This window comes from Zea mays, chromosome 8, assembly GCF_902167145.1.
Source record: "Zea mays cultivar B73 chromosome 8, Zm-B73-REFERENCE-NAM-5.0, whole genome shotgun sequence".
Lineage (NCBI taxonomy): Eukaryota > Viridiplantae > Streptophyta > Magnoliopsida > Poales > Poaceae > Zea > Zea mays.
In genome coordinates this window covers 158,579,850-158,597,471 of record NC_050103.1, presented here as the reverse complement: position 1 = coordinate 158,597,471, position 17,622 = coordinate 158,579,850, and positions in this window count along the sequence as shown.

Here is a 17,622-nt window from a genome sequence, read left to right as displayed (position 1 = left end):
GTGGAGCACCGGACACTGTCCGGTGGAGCACCAGACAGTCCGGTGCGCCAGACCAGAGGTGCCTTCGGTTGCCCCTTTGCTCTTTTGTTGAACCCAATACTTGGTATTTTTATTGGCTAAGTGTGAACCTTTGGCACCTGTATAACTTGTGCACTAGAGCAAACTAGTTAGTCCAATTATTTGTGTTGGGCAATTCAACCACCAAAATTATTTGGGAACTAGGTGTAAGCCTAATTCCCTTTCAATCTCCCCCTTTTTGGTGATTGATGCCAACACAAACCAAAGCAAATATAAAAGTGCATAATTGAACTAGTTTGCATAATGTAAGTGCAAAGGTTGCTTGGAGTTGAGCCAATAAATGCTTACAAGATAGGCGTGGATTGTTTCTTCATTTTTAACATTTTGGACCACGCTTGCACCACATGTTTTGTTTTTGCAAATTCTTTTGTAAATCCTTTTCAAAGTTCTTTTGCAAATAGTCAAAGGTAAATGAATAGGATTTTGTGAAGCATTTCCAAGATTCGAAATTTTCACTCCCTGTTTCAAATGCTTTTCCTTTGACTAAAACAAAACTCCCCCTAAATGAGATCCTCCTCTTAGTGTTCAAGAGGGTTTTGATATATCATTTTTGAAATAATACTTCCTCCCCCTTTTGAACATAATAAGATACCAATTTGAAATTGACCAATTGAAAATCTCCAATTTTAAAATTAAGTGGTGGTGCGGTCCTTTTGCTAGTGGTGGTGCGGTCCTTTTGCTTTGGGCTCATATTTTCTCCCCCTTTGGCATGAATCGCCAAAAACGGAATCATTGGAGCCCATCGAAGTACTTTGTCCTCCTTTGGTCATAAAATAAATGAGTGAAGATTGTACCAAAGTTGGAGAGTGATGCGGAGCGACGGCGAAGGATGAGTAGTAGAGTGGAGTGGAAGCCTTTGTCTTCGCCGAAGACTCCAATTCCCTTTCAATATACCTATGACTTGGTTTGAAATAGACTTGAAAACACATTAGTCATAGCATATATAAAAGAGACATGATCAAAGGTATACTTATGAGCTATGTGTGCAAGTTTAGCAAAAGAAGTTCCTAGAATCAAGAATATTGAGCTCGTGCCTAAGTTTGGTAAAAGTTTGTTCATCAAGAGGCTTGGTAAAGATATCGGCTAATTGATCTTTAGTGTTAATGTATGCAATCTCGATATCCCCCTTTTGTTGGTGATCCCTAAGAAAATGATACTGAATGGCTATGTGTTTAGTGCGGCTATGCTCAACGGGATTATCCGCCATGCGGATTGCACTCTCATTATCACATAGAAGAGGAACTTTGGTTAGTTTGTAACCATAGTCCCGCAGGGTTTGCCTCATCCAAAGCAATTGCACGCAACAATGGCCTGCGGCAATATACTCGGCTTCGGCGGTAGAAAGAGCGACCGAATTTTGCTTCTTTGAAGCCCAAGACACCAAGGATCTTCCCAAGAACTGGCAAGTCCCCGATGTGCTCTTTCTATTAATCTTACACCCCGCCCAATCAGCATCCGAATAACCAATCAGATCAAATGTGGATCCCCGAGGGTGCCAAAGCCCAAACTTAGGTGTATAAGCCAAATATCTCAAGATTCGTTTTACGGACGTAAGGTGTGATTCCTTAGGGTCGGCTTGGAATCTTGCACACATGCATACGGAAAGCATAATGTCTGGTCGAGATGCACATAAATAAAGCAATGAACCAATCATCGACCGGTATACCTTTTGATCGACGGATTTACCTCCCGTGTCGAGGTCGAGATGCCCATTAGTTCCCATGAGTGTCTTGATGGGCTTGGCATCCTTCATTCCAAACTTGGTTAGAATGTCTTGAGTGTACTTCGTTTGGCTAATGAAGGTGCCCTCTTGGAGTTGTTTGACTTGGAATCCTAGAAAATACTTCAATTCCCCCATCATAGACATCTCGAATTTATGTGTCATGATCCTACTAAATTCTTCACATGTAGATTCGTTAGTAGACCCAAATATAATATCATCAACATAAATTTGGCATACAAACAAATCATTGTCAAGAGTTTTAGTGAATAAAGTAGGATCGGCCTTGCCGACTTTGAAGCCATTAGCAATAAGGAAATCTCTAAGGCATTCATACCATGCTCTTGGGGCTTGCTTGAGCCCATAAAGCGCCTTAGAGAGCCTATAGACATGGTTAGGGTACTCACTATCTTCAAAGCCGGGAGGTTGCTCAACATAGACCTCCTCCTTGATTGGTCCATTGGGGAAGGCACTCTTCACGTCCATTTGATAAATCTTGAAGCCATGGTAAGTAGCATAGGCTAATAGTATGCGAATGGACTCAAGCCTAGCTACGGGTGCATAGGTTTCACCAAAATCCAAACCTTCGACTTGTGAATACCCCTTGGCCACGAGTCGAGCTTTGTTCCTTGTCACCACACCATGCTCATCTTGCTTGTTGCGGAAGACCCACTTGGTTCCTACAACATTTTGATTAGGACGTGGAACTAAGTGTCATACCTCGTTCCTCGTGAAGTTGTTGAGCTCCTCTTGCATCGCCATCACCCAATCCGAATCTTGAAGTGCTTCCTCTACCCTGTGTGGCTCAATAGAGGAAACAAAAGAGTAATGCTCACAAAAATGTGCAACACGAGATCGAGTGGTTACCCCCTTATGAATGTCGCCGAGGATGGTGTCGACGGGGTGATCTCGTTGTATTGCTTGGTGGACTCTTGGGTGTGGCGGCCTTGGTTCTTTATCCTCCTTGTCTTCATCATTTGCATCTCCCCCTTGATCATTGCCGTCATCTTGAGGTGGCTCATCTCTTTGATCTTCTCCCTCATCATTTTGAGCCTCGTCCTCATTTTGGGTTGGTGGAGATGCTTGCGTGGAGGAGGATGGTTGATCTTGTGCATGTGGAGGCTCTTCGGATTCCTTAGGACACACATCCCCAATGGACATGTTCCTTAGCGCGATGCACGGAGCCTGTTCTTCACCTATCTCATCAAGATCAACTTGCTCTACTTGAGAGCCGTTAGTCTCATCAAACACAATGTCACAAGAAACTTCAACTAGTCCTGAGGACTTGTTAAAGACTCTATATGCCCTTGTGTTTGAATCATATCCTAGTAAAAAGCCTTCTACAGTCTTAGGAGCAAATTTAGATTTTCTACCTCTTTTAACAAGAATAAAGCATTTGCTACCAAAGACTCTAAAATATGAAATATTGGGCTTTTTACCGGTTAGGAGTTCATAGGATGTCTTCTTGAGGATTCGATGTAGATATAACCGATTGATGGCGTAGCAGGCGGTGTTGACCGCCTCGGCCCAAAACCGATCCGGTGTCTTGTACTCATCAAGCATGGTTCTTGCCATGTCCAATAGAGTTCGATTCTTCCTCTCCACTACACCATTTTGTTGTGGGGTGTAGGGAGAAGAGAACCCATGCTTGATGCCCTCTTCCTCAAGAAAGCCTTCAATTTGAGAGTTCTTGAACTTCGTCCCATTGTCGCTTCTAATTTTCTTGATCCTTAAGCCGAACTCATTTTGAGCCCGTCTCAAGAATCCCTTTAAGGTCTCTTGGGTATGAGATTTTTCCTGCAAAAAGAATACCCAAGTGAAGCGAGAATAATCATCCACTATTACAAGACAATACTTACTCCCGCCGATGCTTATGTAAGCAATCGGGCCGAATAGATCCATGTGGAGTAGCTCAAGTGGCCTGTCGGTCGTCATGATGTTCTTGTGTGGATGATGGGACCCAACTTGCTTTCCTGCTTGGCATGCGCTACAAATCCTGTCTTTCTCAAAATGAACATTTGTTAGTCCTAAAATGTGCTCTCCCTTTAGAAGCTTATGAAGATTCTTCATCCCAACGTGGGCTAGTCGGCGATGCCAGAGCCAACCCATGTTAGTCTTAGCAATTAAGCATGTGTCGAGTTCAGCTCTATCAAAATCTACTAAGTATAGCTGACCCTCTAACACACCCTTAAATGCTATTGAATCATCACTTCTTCTAAAGACAGTGACACCTACATCAGTAAAGAGACAGTTGTAGCCCATTTGACATAATTGAGATACAGAAAGCAAATTGTAATCTAAAGAATCTACAAGAAAAACATTGGAAATAGTATGGTCAGGTGATATAGCAATTTTACCCAATCCTTTGACCAAACCTTGATTTCCATCCCCGAATGTGATAGCTCGTTGGGGATCTTGGTTTTTCTCATATGAGGAGAACATCTTCTTCTCCCTTGTCATGTGGTTTGTGCACCCGCTGTCGAGTATCCAACTTGAGCCCCCGGATGCGTAAACCTACAAAACAATTTTAGTTCTTGATTTTAGGTACCCAAACGGTTTTGGGTCCTTTGGCATTAGAAACAAGAACTTTGGGTACCCAAACACAAGTCTTAGAACCCTTGTGTTTGCCCCCAACAAACTTGGCAACTACCTTACCAGATTTGTTAGTCAAAACATAAGATGCATCAAAAGTCTTAAATGAAATGCTATGATCATTTGATGCATTAGGAGTTTTCTTCTTAGGCAACTTGGCACGGGTTGGTTGCCTAGAGCTAGATGTCTCACCCTTATACATAAAAGCATGATTAGGGCCAGAGTGAGACTTCCTAGAATGAGTTCTCCTAATTTTGCTCTCGGGAAAACCGGCAGGGTACAAAATGTAACCCTCGTTATCCTGAGGCATGGGAGCTTTGCCCTTAACAAAGTTAGACAAATTTTTAGGAGGGCACTAAGTTTTACATTGTCTCCCCTTTGGAAGCCAATGCCATCCTTGATGCCAGGGCGTCTCCCATTGTAGAGCATACTTCTAGCAAATTTAATCTTTTCATTCTCTAAGTTATGCTCGGCAATTTTTGCATCTAATGTTGCTATATGATCATTTTGTTGTTTAATTAAAGCCATGTGATCATGAATAGCATTGATATCAACATCTCTACATCTAGTACAAATAGAGGTGTGCTCAACGATAGATGTAGAGGGTTTGCAAGATTTTAATTCTACAACCTTAGCATGCAACATATCATTCTTAGTTCTAAGGTCGGAAATAGTAGTATTGCAAACATCAAAATCTTTAGCCTTAGCAATTAAGTTTTCATTTTCAATCCTAAGGCTATCAAGAGAAATATTCAATTCATCAATCCTAGCAAGCAAATCAACATTATCATCTCTAGGATTGGAAATTGAATCAATACAAACATGGGAATCAACCTTAGCAATTAATTTAGCATTTTCATTTCTAAGGTTGTCAATGGTCTCATGGCAAGTGCTTAGCTCACTAGACAATTTTTCACATTTTTCAACTTGTAGAGCATAAGCATTTTTAACCTTAACATGCTTTTTGTTTTCCTTAATAAGGAAGTCCTCTTGAGAGTCCAAGAGATCATCCTTTTCATGAATAGCACTAATCAATTCATTTAATTTTTCCTTTTGTTCCATGTTAAGGTTGGCAAAAAGGGTATGCAAGTTATCTTCCTCATCACTAGCATTATCATCACTAGAGGACTCATATTTAGTGGAGGATTTAGATTTAACCTTCTTCCTTTTGTCGTCCTTTGCCATGAGGCACTTGTGGCCGACGTTGGGGAAGAGGAGTCCCTTGGTGACGGCGATGTTGGCGGCGTCCTCGTCGGAGGAGGACTCGGTGGAGCTCTCGTCGGAGTCCCACTCCCGGCAAACATGGGCATCGCCGCCCTTCTTCTTGTAGTACCTCTTCTTTTCTCTCCTCTTTCCCTTCTTGTCGTCGCCCCTGTCAGTGTCACTAGATATAGGACATTTTGCAATAAAATGACCGGGCTTACCACATTTGTAGCAAACCTTCTTGGAACGGGATTTGTAATCCTTCCCTTTCCGTTGCTTGAGGATTTGGCGAAAGCTTTTGATGATTAAAGCCATCTCCTCATTGTCGAGCTTGGAGGCGTCAATTGGTTGTCTACTCGGTGTAGACTCCTCCTTCTTCTCCTCCGTCACCTTGAATGCCACCGGTTGTGCTTCGGACGTGGAGGGTTCATCAAGCTCGTTGATCTTCTTTAAGCCCTTGATCATACATTCAAAGCTCACAAAATTCCCGATAACTTCCTCGGAGTCATTAGTGTGAATCTAGGATTACCACGAATTAATTGAACTTGAGTGGGGTTAAGGAAAATGAGAGATCTTAGAATAACCTTAACCACCTCGTGGTCGTCCCACTTCTTACTCCCGAGGTTGCGCACTTGGTTCACCAAGGTTTTGAGCCGGTTGTACATGTCTTGTGGCTCCTCCCCTTGGCGAAGACGGAAGCGACCGAGCTCCCCCTCGATCGTTTCCCGCTTGGTGATCTTGGTGAGTTCATCACCTTCGTGCGCGGTCTTGAGTACGTCCCAAATCTCCTTTGCATTCTTCAACCCTTGCACCTTGTTGTATTCCTCCTTACTTAAAGAGGCGAGGAGTATGGTTGTGGCTTGGGAGTTGAAGTGCTCGATTTGGGACACCTCATCCTCATCATAATTTTCATCCCCTACGGATGGTACCTGTGCATCAAACTCAATAACATCCCATATACTTTTGTGGAGCGAGGTTAGATGAAATCGCATTAAATCACTCCACCTAGCGTAATCTTCACCATCAAAAGTTGGTGGTTTGCCTAATGGGACGGAAAGTAAAGGTGTATGTTTAGAAATGCGAGGGTAGCGTAGGGGAATCTTACTATACTTTTTGCGCTCTTGGCGCTTAGAAGTGACGGATGCCGCGTCGGAGCCGGAGGTAGATGTTGATGAAGAATCGGTCTCGTAGTAGACCACCTTCCTCATCCTCTTCTTCTTGTTCCCACTCCGATGCGGCTTGTGGGAAGAAGATTTCTCCTTCTTCTCTTTGTGGTGAGAAGAGGATTTATTCTCCTTCCCTTTGGAGTGTGAAGAAGACTTCTTCCCTTTGGAGGAGTCCTTCTTCCTCTCCTTCCTCTTGGTGCGGGACTCTTTCGATGAAGTGCTCCCGTGACTCGTAGTGGGCTTGTCGCCGGTCTCCATCTCCCTCTTGGTGTGATCTCCCGACATCACTTCGAGCGGTTAGGCTCTAATGAAGCACCGGCCTCTGATACCAATTGAAAGTCGCCTAGAGGGGGGGGTGAATAGGGCGAAACTGAAATTCTCAAAAATAATCACAACTACAAGTCGGGTTAGCATTAGTAATATAATAGAGTCCACGAGAGAGGGTGCAAAACAAATCGCAAGCGAATAAAGAGTAAGACACGTAGATTTGTTTTACCGAGGTTCGGTTCTCGCAAACCTACTCCCTGTTGAGGAGGCCACAAAGGCCGGGTCTTTTTCAACCCCTTCCCTCTCTCAAACGGTCCCTCGGACCGAGTGAGCTTTCTCTTCTCAATCACTTGGAACACAAAGTTCCTACAAGGACCACCACAAGATTGGTGTCTCTTGCCTTAATTACAAGTGAATTTGATCACAAGAAAGAATCAAGAAAGAAGAAAGCAATCCAAGCGCAAGAGCTCGAAAGAACACAAGCAAATCTCTCTCACTAATCACTAGGGTGTTGTGTGGAGTTTGGAGAGGATTTGATCACTTTGGTGTGTCTAGAATTGAATGCTAGAGCTCTTGTAAGTAGTTGAGAAGTGGAAAACTTGGATGCCATGAATGGTGGGTGGTTGGGGGTATTTATAGCCCCAACCACCAAACTAGCCGTTTGGTGAGGCTGTCTGTCGAATGGCGCACCGGACAGTCCGGTGCACACCGGACATGTCCGGTGCGACAGCCACGTCACCAAAGTCGTTGGGTTCCGACCGTTGGAGCTCTGACTTCTGGGCCCGCCTGGATGTCCGGTGGCGCACCGGACATGTACTGTAGAGTGTCCGGTGCGCCAGCATGGGCGTGCCTGACCTCTGTGCGCGCTGGCGCGCATTTAATGCGCCGCAGGTAGCCGTTGGCACCAGAAGTAGCCGTTGCTCCGCTGTTACACCGGACAGTCCGGTGTACACCGGACATGTCCGGTGAATTATAGCGGAGCAGCCGAAGCAAATTCCCGAGGCTGGCGAGTTCCGGAGGCCGCTCTTCCTTGGAGCACCGGACACTGTCCGGTGTACACCGGACAGTCCGGTGAATTATAGTGGAGTTGCCTCTGGATTTTCCCGAAGGCGACGAGTTTGAGTTGGAGTCCTCTGGTGCACCGGACATGTCCGGTGGAGCACCGGACACTGTCCGGTGGCACACCGGACAGTCCGGTGCGCCAGACCAGAGGTGCCTTCGGTTGCCCCTTTGCTCTTTTATTGAACCCAATACTTGGTCTTTTTATTGGCTAAGTGTGAACCTTTGGCACCTGTATAACTTGTGCACTAGAGCAAACTAGTTAGTCCAATTATTTGTGTTGGGCAATTCAACCACCAAAATTATTTGGGAACTAGGTGTAAGCCTAATTCCCTTTCAGCGGGGGCCTCCTGGCAGCAGCATCCGCCCTGAGGTCATCGCTGCTGCTGTTTGGCCCCCCGGAGCAGAAGTCGTCGTCGTCGCCACTGCCGGAGCGGGTGACGGCGCGCCGTTCGTCGGTCTTCTGTTGCTCCGCAGCCCCCCCCCCATCGAGTGGGGTTGTTCGTACCTGCGGAGGTGGAACTGGAGTTCCGTTTGTAACGGCACTTTGAATGCCAGTGTTTTTGTTCATTGTGGCTGTCGAGGCCTGAACATGTATGTAATTTCGGCACGGAGCCGTGTTTTTTCCTCATTTTCGAGCACTAAGACTCGCATGTTGGTTGTCTGAACCGCTTCACCAAGCGTGAGTCGCCCCGTGTAAAGGTGACGAGTGAGGTATTTGTATCCCGGAGGCGTAGGAGTCCCTCGGCTCGGTCAGCCTTGTTGTCTGAGGCATCCCTTGCTTAGTTAAAGGAACCCCTCGGCCGCTCTTTGATGAGCCGAGGCCAGGGGTAGCGGTGTCAGCGCGAACAGAGGCAGAGTTGGCTTGAAAAGAAGACCTGGTCGGCCGGAGCCTGGCCGGGTCGTCCGTTAGCGGGACCGACGCCGGAATTGACCAGTCGAGGCCTCGGGTCAGGCTGACATCCTCGGAGGACAGCTGGCCGAGGCCCCGGGGTGACCGGCCGAGCCGCCTGCTCGGGCCGGATTCCCGGAGAAGACCCTGGCGGCGACGGCCCGGGTTTGGTGATGACGCCGTCCTTCAGAGTGGAGGTCTTCGGACCGCGTCGCCGTCCGAGGCTGGGTCGGACTTCGCCGAAGGTGTTGTCGACGCCGAGGGTGCTGCTGCTTCCTTCAAGCGTCAAGATCCGAGCCTGCAGGAGCGGATTGTCTTGTAGCGTGTGTTTCCTACGGCCGCCGAGGCCAAAACACACCCTCGCCGTGTTGTAAAGCCGCGTCTTTTTTCCTCTTGCTTCGAGTACCCAGACTTTTTTGTCGGTAACAGAATTGTTTGTGCGAGCGAGAGCTGCTTCTCACGGAAGGTGATGAGTGAGGTATCCGTATCCCGGAGGCGTAGGAGTCCCTCGGCTCGGTCAGCCTTGCCGCTTACGCGCACTCTTACCCGTCCATGGGGTTCTATCACCGACGCAGTTGAGGAGGCTCGAAGAATCGCTCCGGCAGAAGAGCTTCCGAGCGTGAAGACTTGTTCGGTCTGCGGAATCACTTATCCGAACGTGAGTTACTTATCGCAGAAGGTGATGAGTGAGGTATCCATATCCCGGAGGCGTAGGAGTCCCTCGGCTCGGTCAGCCTTGGCTGCTTACGTGTACTCCGTCATTTTCAGAATCCACTTTCGAAGTAGTCAAAAAGCACGAAAGACATTCTGGCAGAAAGGATCTTTTTTCGAGGAAAAAATTCGACGCAGAGGGGGTTCCCCCCTTTTAGCCCCCGAGGGAGGGTCGGGCTTTGCCGAGGCGAGGCTGACCCTTCCTTGATGACTAAGCTTTGCGTGGGAGCGAGGTATATGAACAACTTGAAAACATCTTAAGGGTAGAAGCGACGTAGTTGTTGGATGTTCCAAGCGTTGCTGTAGACCTCGCCTTGACTGTTGGCCAGCTTGTACGTTCCGGGCTTCAGAACTTTGGCGATGACGAACGGCCCCTCCTAGGGGGGCGTGAGCTTGTGCCGCCCTCGAGCGTCTTGCCGTAGCCGAAGCACCAGGTCGCCCACCTGGAGGTCTCGGGACCGGACCCCTCGGGCGTGGTAGCGTCGCAGGGACTGCTGGTACCGCGCCGAGTGTAGTAAGGCCTTGTCCCGGGCCTCCTCCAGCTGGTCCAACGAGTCCTCTCGACTAGCTTGGTTGCTTTGGTCGGTGTAGGCCCTCGTCCTCGGGGAACCGTATTCTAAGTCTGTGGGCAAGATGGCCTCGGCCCCATAGACTAGAAAGAACGGCGTGAAGCCCGTGGCTCGGCTCGGCGTTGTCCTCAGGCTCCAAACCACCGAGGGGAGTTCCTTCATCCATCACTTGCCGAACTTGTTGAGGTCGTTGTAGATCCGAGGCTTGAGCCCTTGTAGAATCATGTCGTTGGCACGCTCTACTTGCCCATTTGACATGGGGTGAGCTACGGCGGCCCAGTCCACCCGGATGTGGTGATCCTCGCAGAAGTCTAGGAACTTTCTGCCGGTGAACTGGGTGCCGTTGTCGGTGATGATGGAGTTCGGGACCCCGAATCGATGGATGATGTTGGTGAAGAACGCCACCGCCTGCTCGGACCTGATGCTGTTTAGGGGTCGGACCTCGATCCACTTGGAGAATTTGTCGATGGCGACCAACAGGTGCGTGTAGCCCCCGGGTGCCTTCTGCAAGGGGCCGACGAGGTCCAGACCCCACACAGCAAAGGGCCAGGTGATGGGTATTGTCTGTAGAGCCTGAGCGGGCAGGTGGGTCTGCCTTGTGTAGAACTGACACCCTTCGCAGGCGCGGACAATTCTAGTGGCGTCGGCCACCGCCGTGGGCCAGTAGAAGCCTTGTCGGAAGGCATTCCCGACAAGGGCTCGAGGCGCTGCATGATGGCCGCAAGCCCCCGAGTGTATCTCTCGCAGGAGTTCCTGACCTTCGGCGATGGAGATGCATCGCTGGAGGATGCCGGAGGGGCTGCGGTGGTAGAGCTCCTTCTCATCTCCCAGCAGGACGAACGACTTGGCGCGCCGCGCCACCCGCCGAGCTTCGGCTCGGTCGGAGGGTAGCTCTCCTCGGTGGAGATATTGCAGGTACGGGGTCCGCCAGTTTTGATCAGGTGTGACCCCGCTTTGCTCCCCCTCGACGTGCAGCGCCTCGCCCTCGGGGGCCGAGGGTACCTCGGGCCGAACCGAGGGTGTCTCGGGCCGAGCCGATGGTGCCTCGGACTGTGCCGAGGGTGCCCCAGGCTCGGGCGTGTCGTCGATCTTGACGGAGGGTTGATGCAGATCTCGGGAGAAGACGTCCGGGGGAACCGTTGTTCGCCCCGAGGCTATTTTAGCCAGCTCGTCCGCAGTCTCGTTGTAGCGCCGAGCGATGTGGTTGAGCTCGAGCCCGTAGAACTTGTCTTCTAGGCGCCGAACCTCATCGCAGTAGGCCTCCATCTTCGGGTCGCGGCAGTGGGAGTTCTTCATGACTTGGTCGATGACGAGTTGCGAGTCACCGCGAGCGTCGAGGCGTCGGACCCCTAGCTCGATGGCGATTCGCAACCCGTTGACTAGAGCCTCATACTCGGCCACATTGTTGGACGTCGGGAAATGGAGGCGTAGCACATAGCGTATGTGCCTGCCGAGGGGCGAGATGAAGAGTAGGCCTTCGCCGGCTCCTGCCTTCATCAACGACCCGTCGAAGAACATGGTCCAGAGCTCCGGTTGGATCGGCGCCGTTGGTAGCTGGGTGTCGACCCATTCGGCCACGAAGTCTGCCAGGACCTGGGACTTGATGGCCTTCCGAGGGGCGAACGAGATTGCTTCACCCATGATTTCCACCGCCCACTTTGCGATTCTACCCGAGGCCTCTCGGCACTGGATGATCTCCCCCAGGGGGAAGGACGACACCACAGTTACCGGATGAGACTCGAAGTAGTGCCACAGCTTCCGCCGTGTCAGGATCACCGCATACAGCAGCTTCTGGACTTATGGATAGCGGATCTTGGTTTCGGACAGTACCTCGCTGACGAAGTAGACTAGCCTCTGAACGGGCAATGCATGCCCCTCTTCTTGCCTCTCGACCACAATCGCGGCGCTAACCACCTGAGTGGTCGCGGCGACGTAGACCAAGAGGGCTTCTCCGGCAGCTGGGGGCACCAAGATAGGCGCCTTCGTGAGGAGCGCCTTCAGGTTCCCGAGGGCTTCCTCGGCCTCAGGGGTCCAAGTGAAGCACTCGGTCTTCCTTAAGAGGCGGTACAGAGGTAGACCTCTTTCGCCGAGGCGTGAGATGAAGCGGCTCAGAGCCGCGAGACATCCCATGACCCTCTGTACGCCTTTCAAGTCCTTGATGGGCCCCATGCTGGTGATGGCTGCGATCTTCTCCGGGTTGGCTTCGATGCCCCGCTCGGAGACGATGAACCCCAAGAGCATGCCTCGGGGCACCCCGAAGTCACACTTCTCGGGATTGAGCTTGACACCTTTCGCCTTGAGACATCGGAATGTCACTTCAAGGTCGGAAAGGAGGTCGGAGGCTTTCCTCGTCTTGACTACGATGTCATTGACATAGGCCTCGACCGTGCGGCCAATGTGTTCACCGAACACATGGTTCATGCACCGCTGGTACGTCGCACCCGCATTCCTCAAACCGAACGGCATGGTGACATAGCAGTACATGCCGAAGGGTGTGATGAAAGAAGTCGCGAGCTGGTCGGACTCTTTCATCCTGATTTGGTGATACCCTGAGTAGGCATCGAGGAAAGACAGGGTTTCGCACCCAGCAGTGGAATCCACGATTTGATCGATGCGAGGCAGAGGGTAGGGAACCTTCGGACATGCTTTGTTCAGACCAGTGTAGTCTACACACATCCGCCATTTCCCCCCTTTCTTTCTCACAAGCATAGGGTTGGAAAGCCATTCGGGATGGAATACCTCTTTGATGAACCCTGCCGCCATTAGCTTGTGGATCTCCTTGCCTATGGCTCTGCGCTTCTCCTCGTCGAACCGGCACAGAGGCTGCTTGATAGGTCGGGCTCCGGCTCGGATGTCCAGCGAGTGCTCGGCAACATCCCTCGGTATGCCGGGCATGTCCGAGGGACTCCTCGCGAAGACGTCGGCGTTCGCACGGAGAAAGTCGACGAGCACTGCTTCCTATTTGGGATCGAGCCCGGAGCCGATCTGGATCTGCTTGGAGGCGTCGCCGCTGAGGTCGAGGGGGACGGCCTTAACCGCCTCCGCTAGCTCAAAGTTGTCGGCATGACGCTTCACGTCTGGCACCTCCTTAAAGAGGCTCTCCAGGTCGGCGATGAGGGCCTCAGACTCGGCGAGGGCCTCGGCGTACTCCACACACTCCACGTCGCATTCGAACGCGTGTTTGTACGTGGGGCCGACGGTGATGACCCCGTTGGGGCCCGACATCTTGAGCTTCAGGTAGGTGTAGTTGGCGACGGCCATGAACTTCGCGTAGCATGGTCATCCCAGTACCGCGTGGTAGGTTCCTCGGAACCCGACCACCTCGAACGTCAGGGTCTCCCTTCGGAAGTTGGAGGGTGTTCCAAAGCAGACGGGAAGGTCGAGTTGTCTGAGGGGCTGGACGCGCTTCCCGGGAATGATCCCATGGAAGGGCGCAGCGCCTGCCCGGACAAAGGACAGATCGACACGCAGGAGCCCGAGGGTCTCGGCGTAGATGATGTTGAGGCTGCTGCCTCCGTCCATGAGGACCTTGGTGAGCCTGACGTCGCCGATGACGGGGTCGACGACGAGCGGGTATTTCCCCGGGCTCGGCACATGGTCGGGGTGGTCGGCTTGGTCGAAAGTGATGGGCTTGTCGGACCAGTCTAGGTAGACTGGCGCCGCCACCTTCACCGAACAGACCTCCCGGCGCTCTTGCTTGCGGTGCCGAGCCGAGGCATCCGCCGCTTGCCCACCGTAGATCATGAAGCAGTCACGGACCTCGGGGAACTCTCCTGCTTGGTGATCTTCCTTCTTGTCGTCGTCGCGGGCCTTGCCACCCTCCGCGGGTGGCCCGGCCCTGTGGAAGTGGCGCCGAAGCATGACGCACTCCTCAAGGGTGTGCTTGACGGGCCCCTGGTGATAGGGGCACGACTCCTTGAGCATCTTGTCGAAGAGGTTGGCACCTCCGGGGGGTTTCCGAGGGTTCTTGTACTCGGCGGCAGCGACAAGGTCCGCGTCGGCGGCGTCGCGTTTCGCTTGCGACTTCTTCTTGCCCTTCTTCTTGGCGCCGCGCTGAGTTGACGCCTCGGGGGCATCTTCCGATGGGCGGCCTTGGGGCTGCTTGTCCTTTCGGAAGATAGCCTCGACCGCCTCCTGGCCGGAGGCGAACTTGGTGGCGATGTCCATCAGCTCGCTCGCCCTGGTGGGGGTCTTGTGACCCAGCTTGCTCACCAGGTCGCGGCAGGTGGTGCCAGCGAGGAACGCGCCGATGACATCCGAGTTGGTGATGTTGGGCAGCTCGGTGCGCTGCTTCGAGAATCGCCGGATGTAGTCCCGGAGAGACTCTCTCGGCTGCTGTCGGCAGCTTCGGAGGTCCCGGGAATTCCTGGGGCGCACGTACGTGCCCTGGAAATTGCCGGTGAAAGCTTGGACTAGGTCGTCCCAGTTGGAGATCTGCCCCGGAGGCAGGTGCTCCAACCAGGCGCGGGCGGTGTCGGAGAGAAACAGGGGGAGGTTACGGATGATGAGGTTGTCATCGTCCGTTCCACCTAGTTGGCAGGCCAGACAGTAGTCCGCGAGCCACAGTTCCGGTCTCGTCTCCCCCGAGTACTTTGTGATAGTAGTCGGGGGTCGGAACCGGGTCGGGAACGGCGCCCGTCGTATGGCCCGGCTGAAGGCCTGCGGACCGGGTGGTTCGGGCGAAGGACTCCGATCCTCCCCGCTGTCGTAGCGTCCCCCACGCCTGGGGTGGTAGCCTCGGCGCACCCTCTCGTCGAGGTGGGCTCGACGGTCGCGGTGATGGTGCTCGTTGCCGAGGCGACCCGGGGCCGCAATCGCTGTGTTGCGCGTGCGCCCGGTGTAGACCGAGGCTTCCCGCATGAATCGGGAAGTCGCGGCATGAGGTTCTGAGGGGTACCCCTGCCTTCGGGAGGCGGAGCTCTCGGCCCGTCGGACCGCGGCGCCTTCCAGGAGATTCTTGAGCTCTCCCTGGATTCGCCGCCCTTCGGTGGTTGATGGCTCCGGCATCGCGCGGAGGAGCATTGCTGCTGCAGCCAGGTTCTGGCCAACCCCACTGGATGCGGGTGGCGGCCTGACCCTGACATCGTCGGCGATGCGGTGCTGGAAGCCCTGGGGTAGATGATGTATTTCTCCGGCCGGAGGTTGAGCCGCCCATGCCTGCCCGACGTCCCGGCGGATCGGCTCAAGCGCTCCTGCTCCCTCGTCGAGCCTGGCCTGCACCCCGCGGATTTGCTCGAGCTGTGGGTCATGGCCCCCCGCCTGAACGGGGACCACAGCTAGCTCCTGTGGGATGTCAACACGAGGCACCGGCCTAGGGAGATCACCGTCCTCCGGCATGCCGAGATGGTTGCCTTCGGAGGGACCCCCTAGATCGACGTGGAAACATTCGCGGCTTGGGCCACAGCCCTCGTCGCCGAGGCTACGGCTACCGTCGGAACAGTCGGAAAGGCAGTAGTCGCATGCGGTCATGAAGTCCCGCATGGCACTGGGGTTGCCAAGTCCGGAGAAATACCAACAGAAGTTGGGCTCGTCGTCTTCCTCGGACCTAGAGGGCCCGTAGGTCGAGACGTCCGTCAGCCGGTCCCAAGGCGACCGCATACGAAACCCTAGAGGGTTTGGACTCGCCTCTACGAGAGCGCCCGCCAAAGCGAAACCGCTAGGCGGGTTGAGGCTGAATCCAAATGACGTGGGATGGGAATCGGTCGGTACCTCTTGGTCGACGGGCGGTGATGAAGTCACGTCGGGGACTGACTGCACCGTCGTCTCAGGTACAAAGGTGACACCCAGCAAGCCTTCTGCGAGCGTGCTGGCGTCGTCCGTTTGCTCGGGATTGGCGTGTTGCGGGGAGATGGCGCTCGTCTTCGTCTCAAGCGCGAGGTCGATGCCCGGTGCGCCCCCCGTTGGGGTGCTGGCGCTATCGGCTCACTCGACAGCCGATGAGGCGCTGCCTCCTGCTTGGCCTTGGTTGCCCCGCCTTCCCCTCCATCGGCAGGGAAGAGGGCGGGATGAGCTCGAAGGTTGTTCTTCCACCACGCGGGGAAGACGTCGTCGATTCCGCCGCCGGCGGGCGGGCTGTCGGCCGCCATTGCCGCTGTCGCCCGGCGGTGGAATGAGTATCATGTCGTAGCTGTCGTCGAGGGACATGAACTCAAGACTCCCGAAACGGAGCACCGTCCCGGGTTGGAGAGGTTGCTGGAGACTGTCCATCTGGAGCTTGACGGGAAGTTGTTCGTCAACACGCAGCAGGCCCCTACCTGGTGCGCCAACTATCGGCGTTTCGAGACCAGGGGGTCCCTAAGCCGACGAGTGAATGTCGCCGCGTGCCCCAGCCCAGATGGGTCGACGCGAGGCCGAGCGCGAAGGGGGGAAGTGAGGTGGCCGGAGACAGGCGTGAGAGAGGTGGAAATCCCGCGGCCTTCGTGTTCATCCCGCGCCCAGGTCGGGTGCGCTTGCAGTAGGGGGTTACAAGCGTCCACGCGGGAGAGGGAGCGAGCGGCTTCAAGCGAGCGCCTGTCTCGTCCTTGTCCCCGCGCGGCCAACCCTCTCTAAGAGGTCCCTGGTCCTTCCTTTTATAGGTGTAAGGAGAGGATCCAGGTGTACAATGGGGGGTATAGAAGAGTGCTACGTGTCTAGCGGAGGAGAGCTAGCGCCCTAAGTACATGCTGTCGTGGCAGCCGGAGAGATTTTGGCACCCAGCTGGTGTGATGTCGTGGCCGTCGGAGGAGTGCTGGAGCCTGGCGGAGGGACAGCTGTCGGAGCTGTTGAGTCCTTGCTGACGTCCTCTTGCTTCCGTAAGGGGGCTGAGAGCAGCCGTCGTCACAGAGTATGCGAGGCGCCATCATTGCCTTTCTGGCGGAGCGAGCCAGATGGGACGCCGGTCTTGTTCCCCGTGGCCCGAGTCAGCTCGGGGTAGGGTGATGATGGTGTCTCCTGTTGACGTGGCTGGTCTGCGCCCTAGGTTGGGTGATGTGGAAGCTCCTCCGAAGCCGAGGTCGAGTCTGTCTTCCGTGGCCGAGGTCGAGTCCGAGCCCCTGGTTCGGGCGAGGCGAAGACCGTCGGCTGAGGCCAGGGCGGAGTCCGAGCCCTAGGGTCGGGCGGAGCGGAGTTCGTCGTCTTCCGGGGCTGAGCCCAAGTCCGAGCCCTGGGTCGGGCGGAGCGGAGTTCGCCGTCTTCCGGGGCTTAGCCCGAGTCCGAGCCCTGGGTCGGGCGGAGCGGAGTTCGCCGTCTTCCGGGGCTTAGCCCGAGTCCGAGCCCTGGGTCGGGCAGAGCGGAGTTCGCCGTCTTCCGGGGCTTAGCCCGAGTCCGAGCCCTGGGTCGGGTGAAGCGGAGCTTCCTATGGTGCCTGCGGCCGGGCCTGACTGCCTG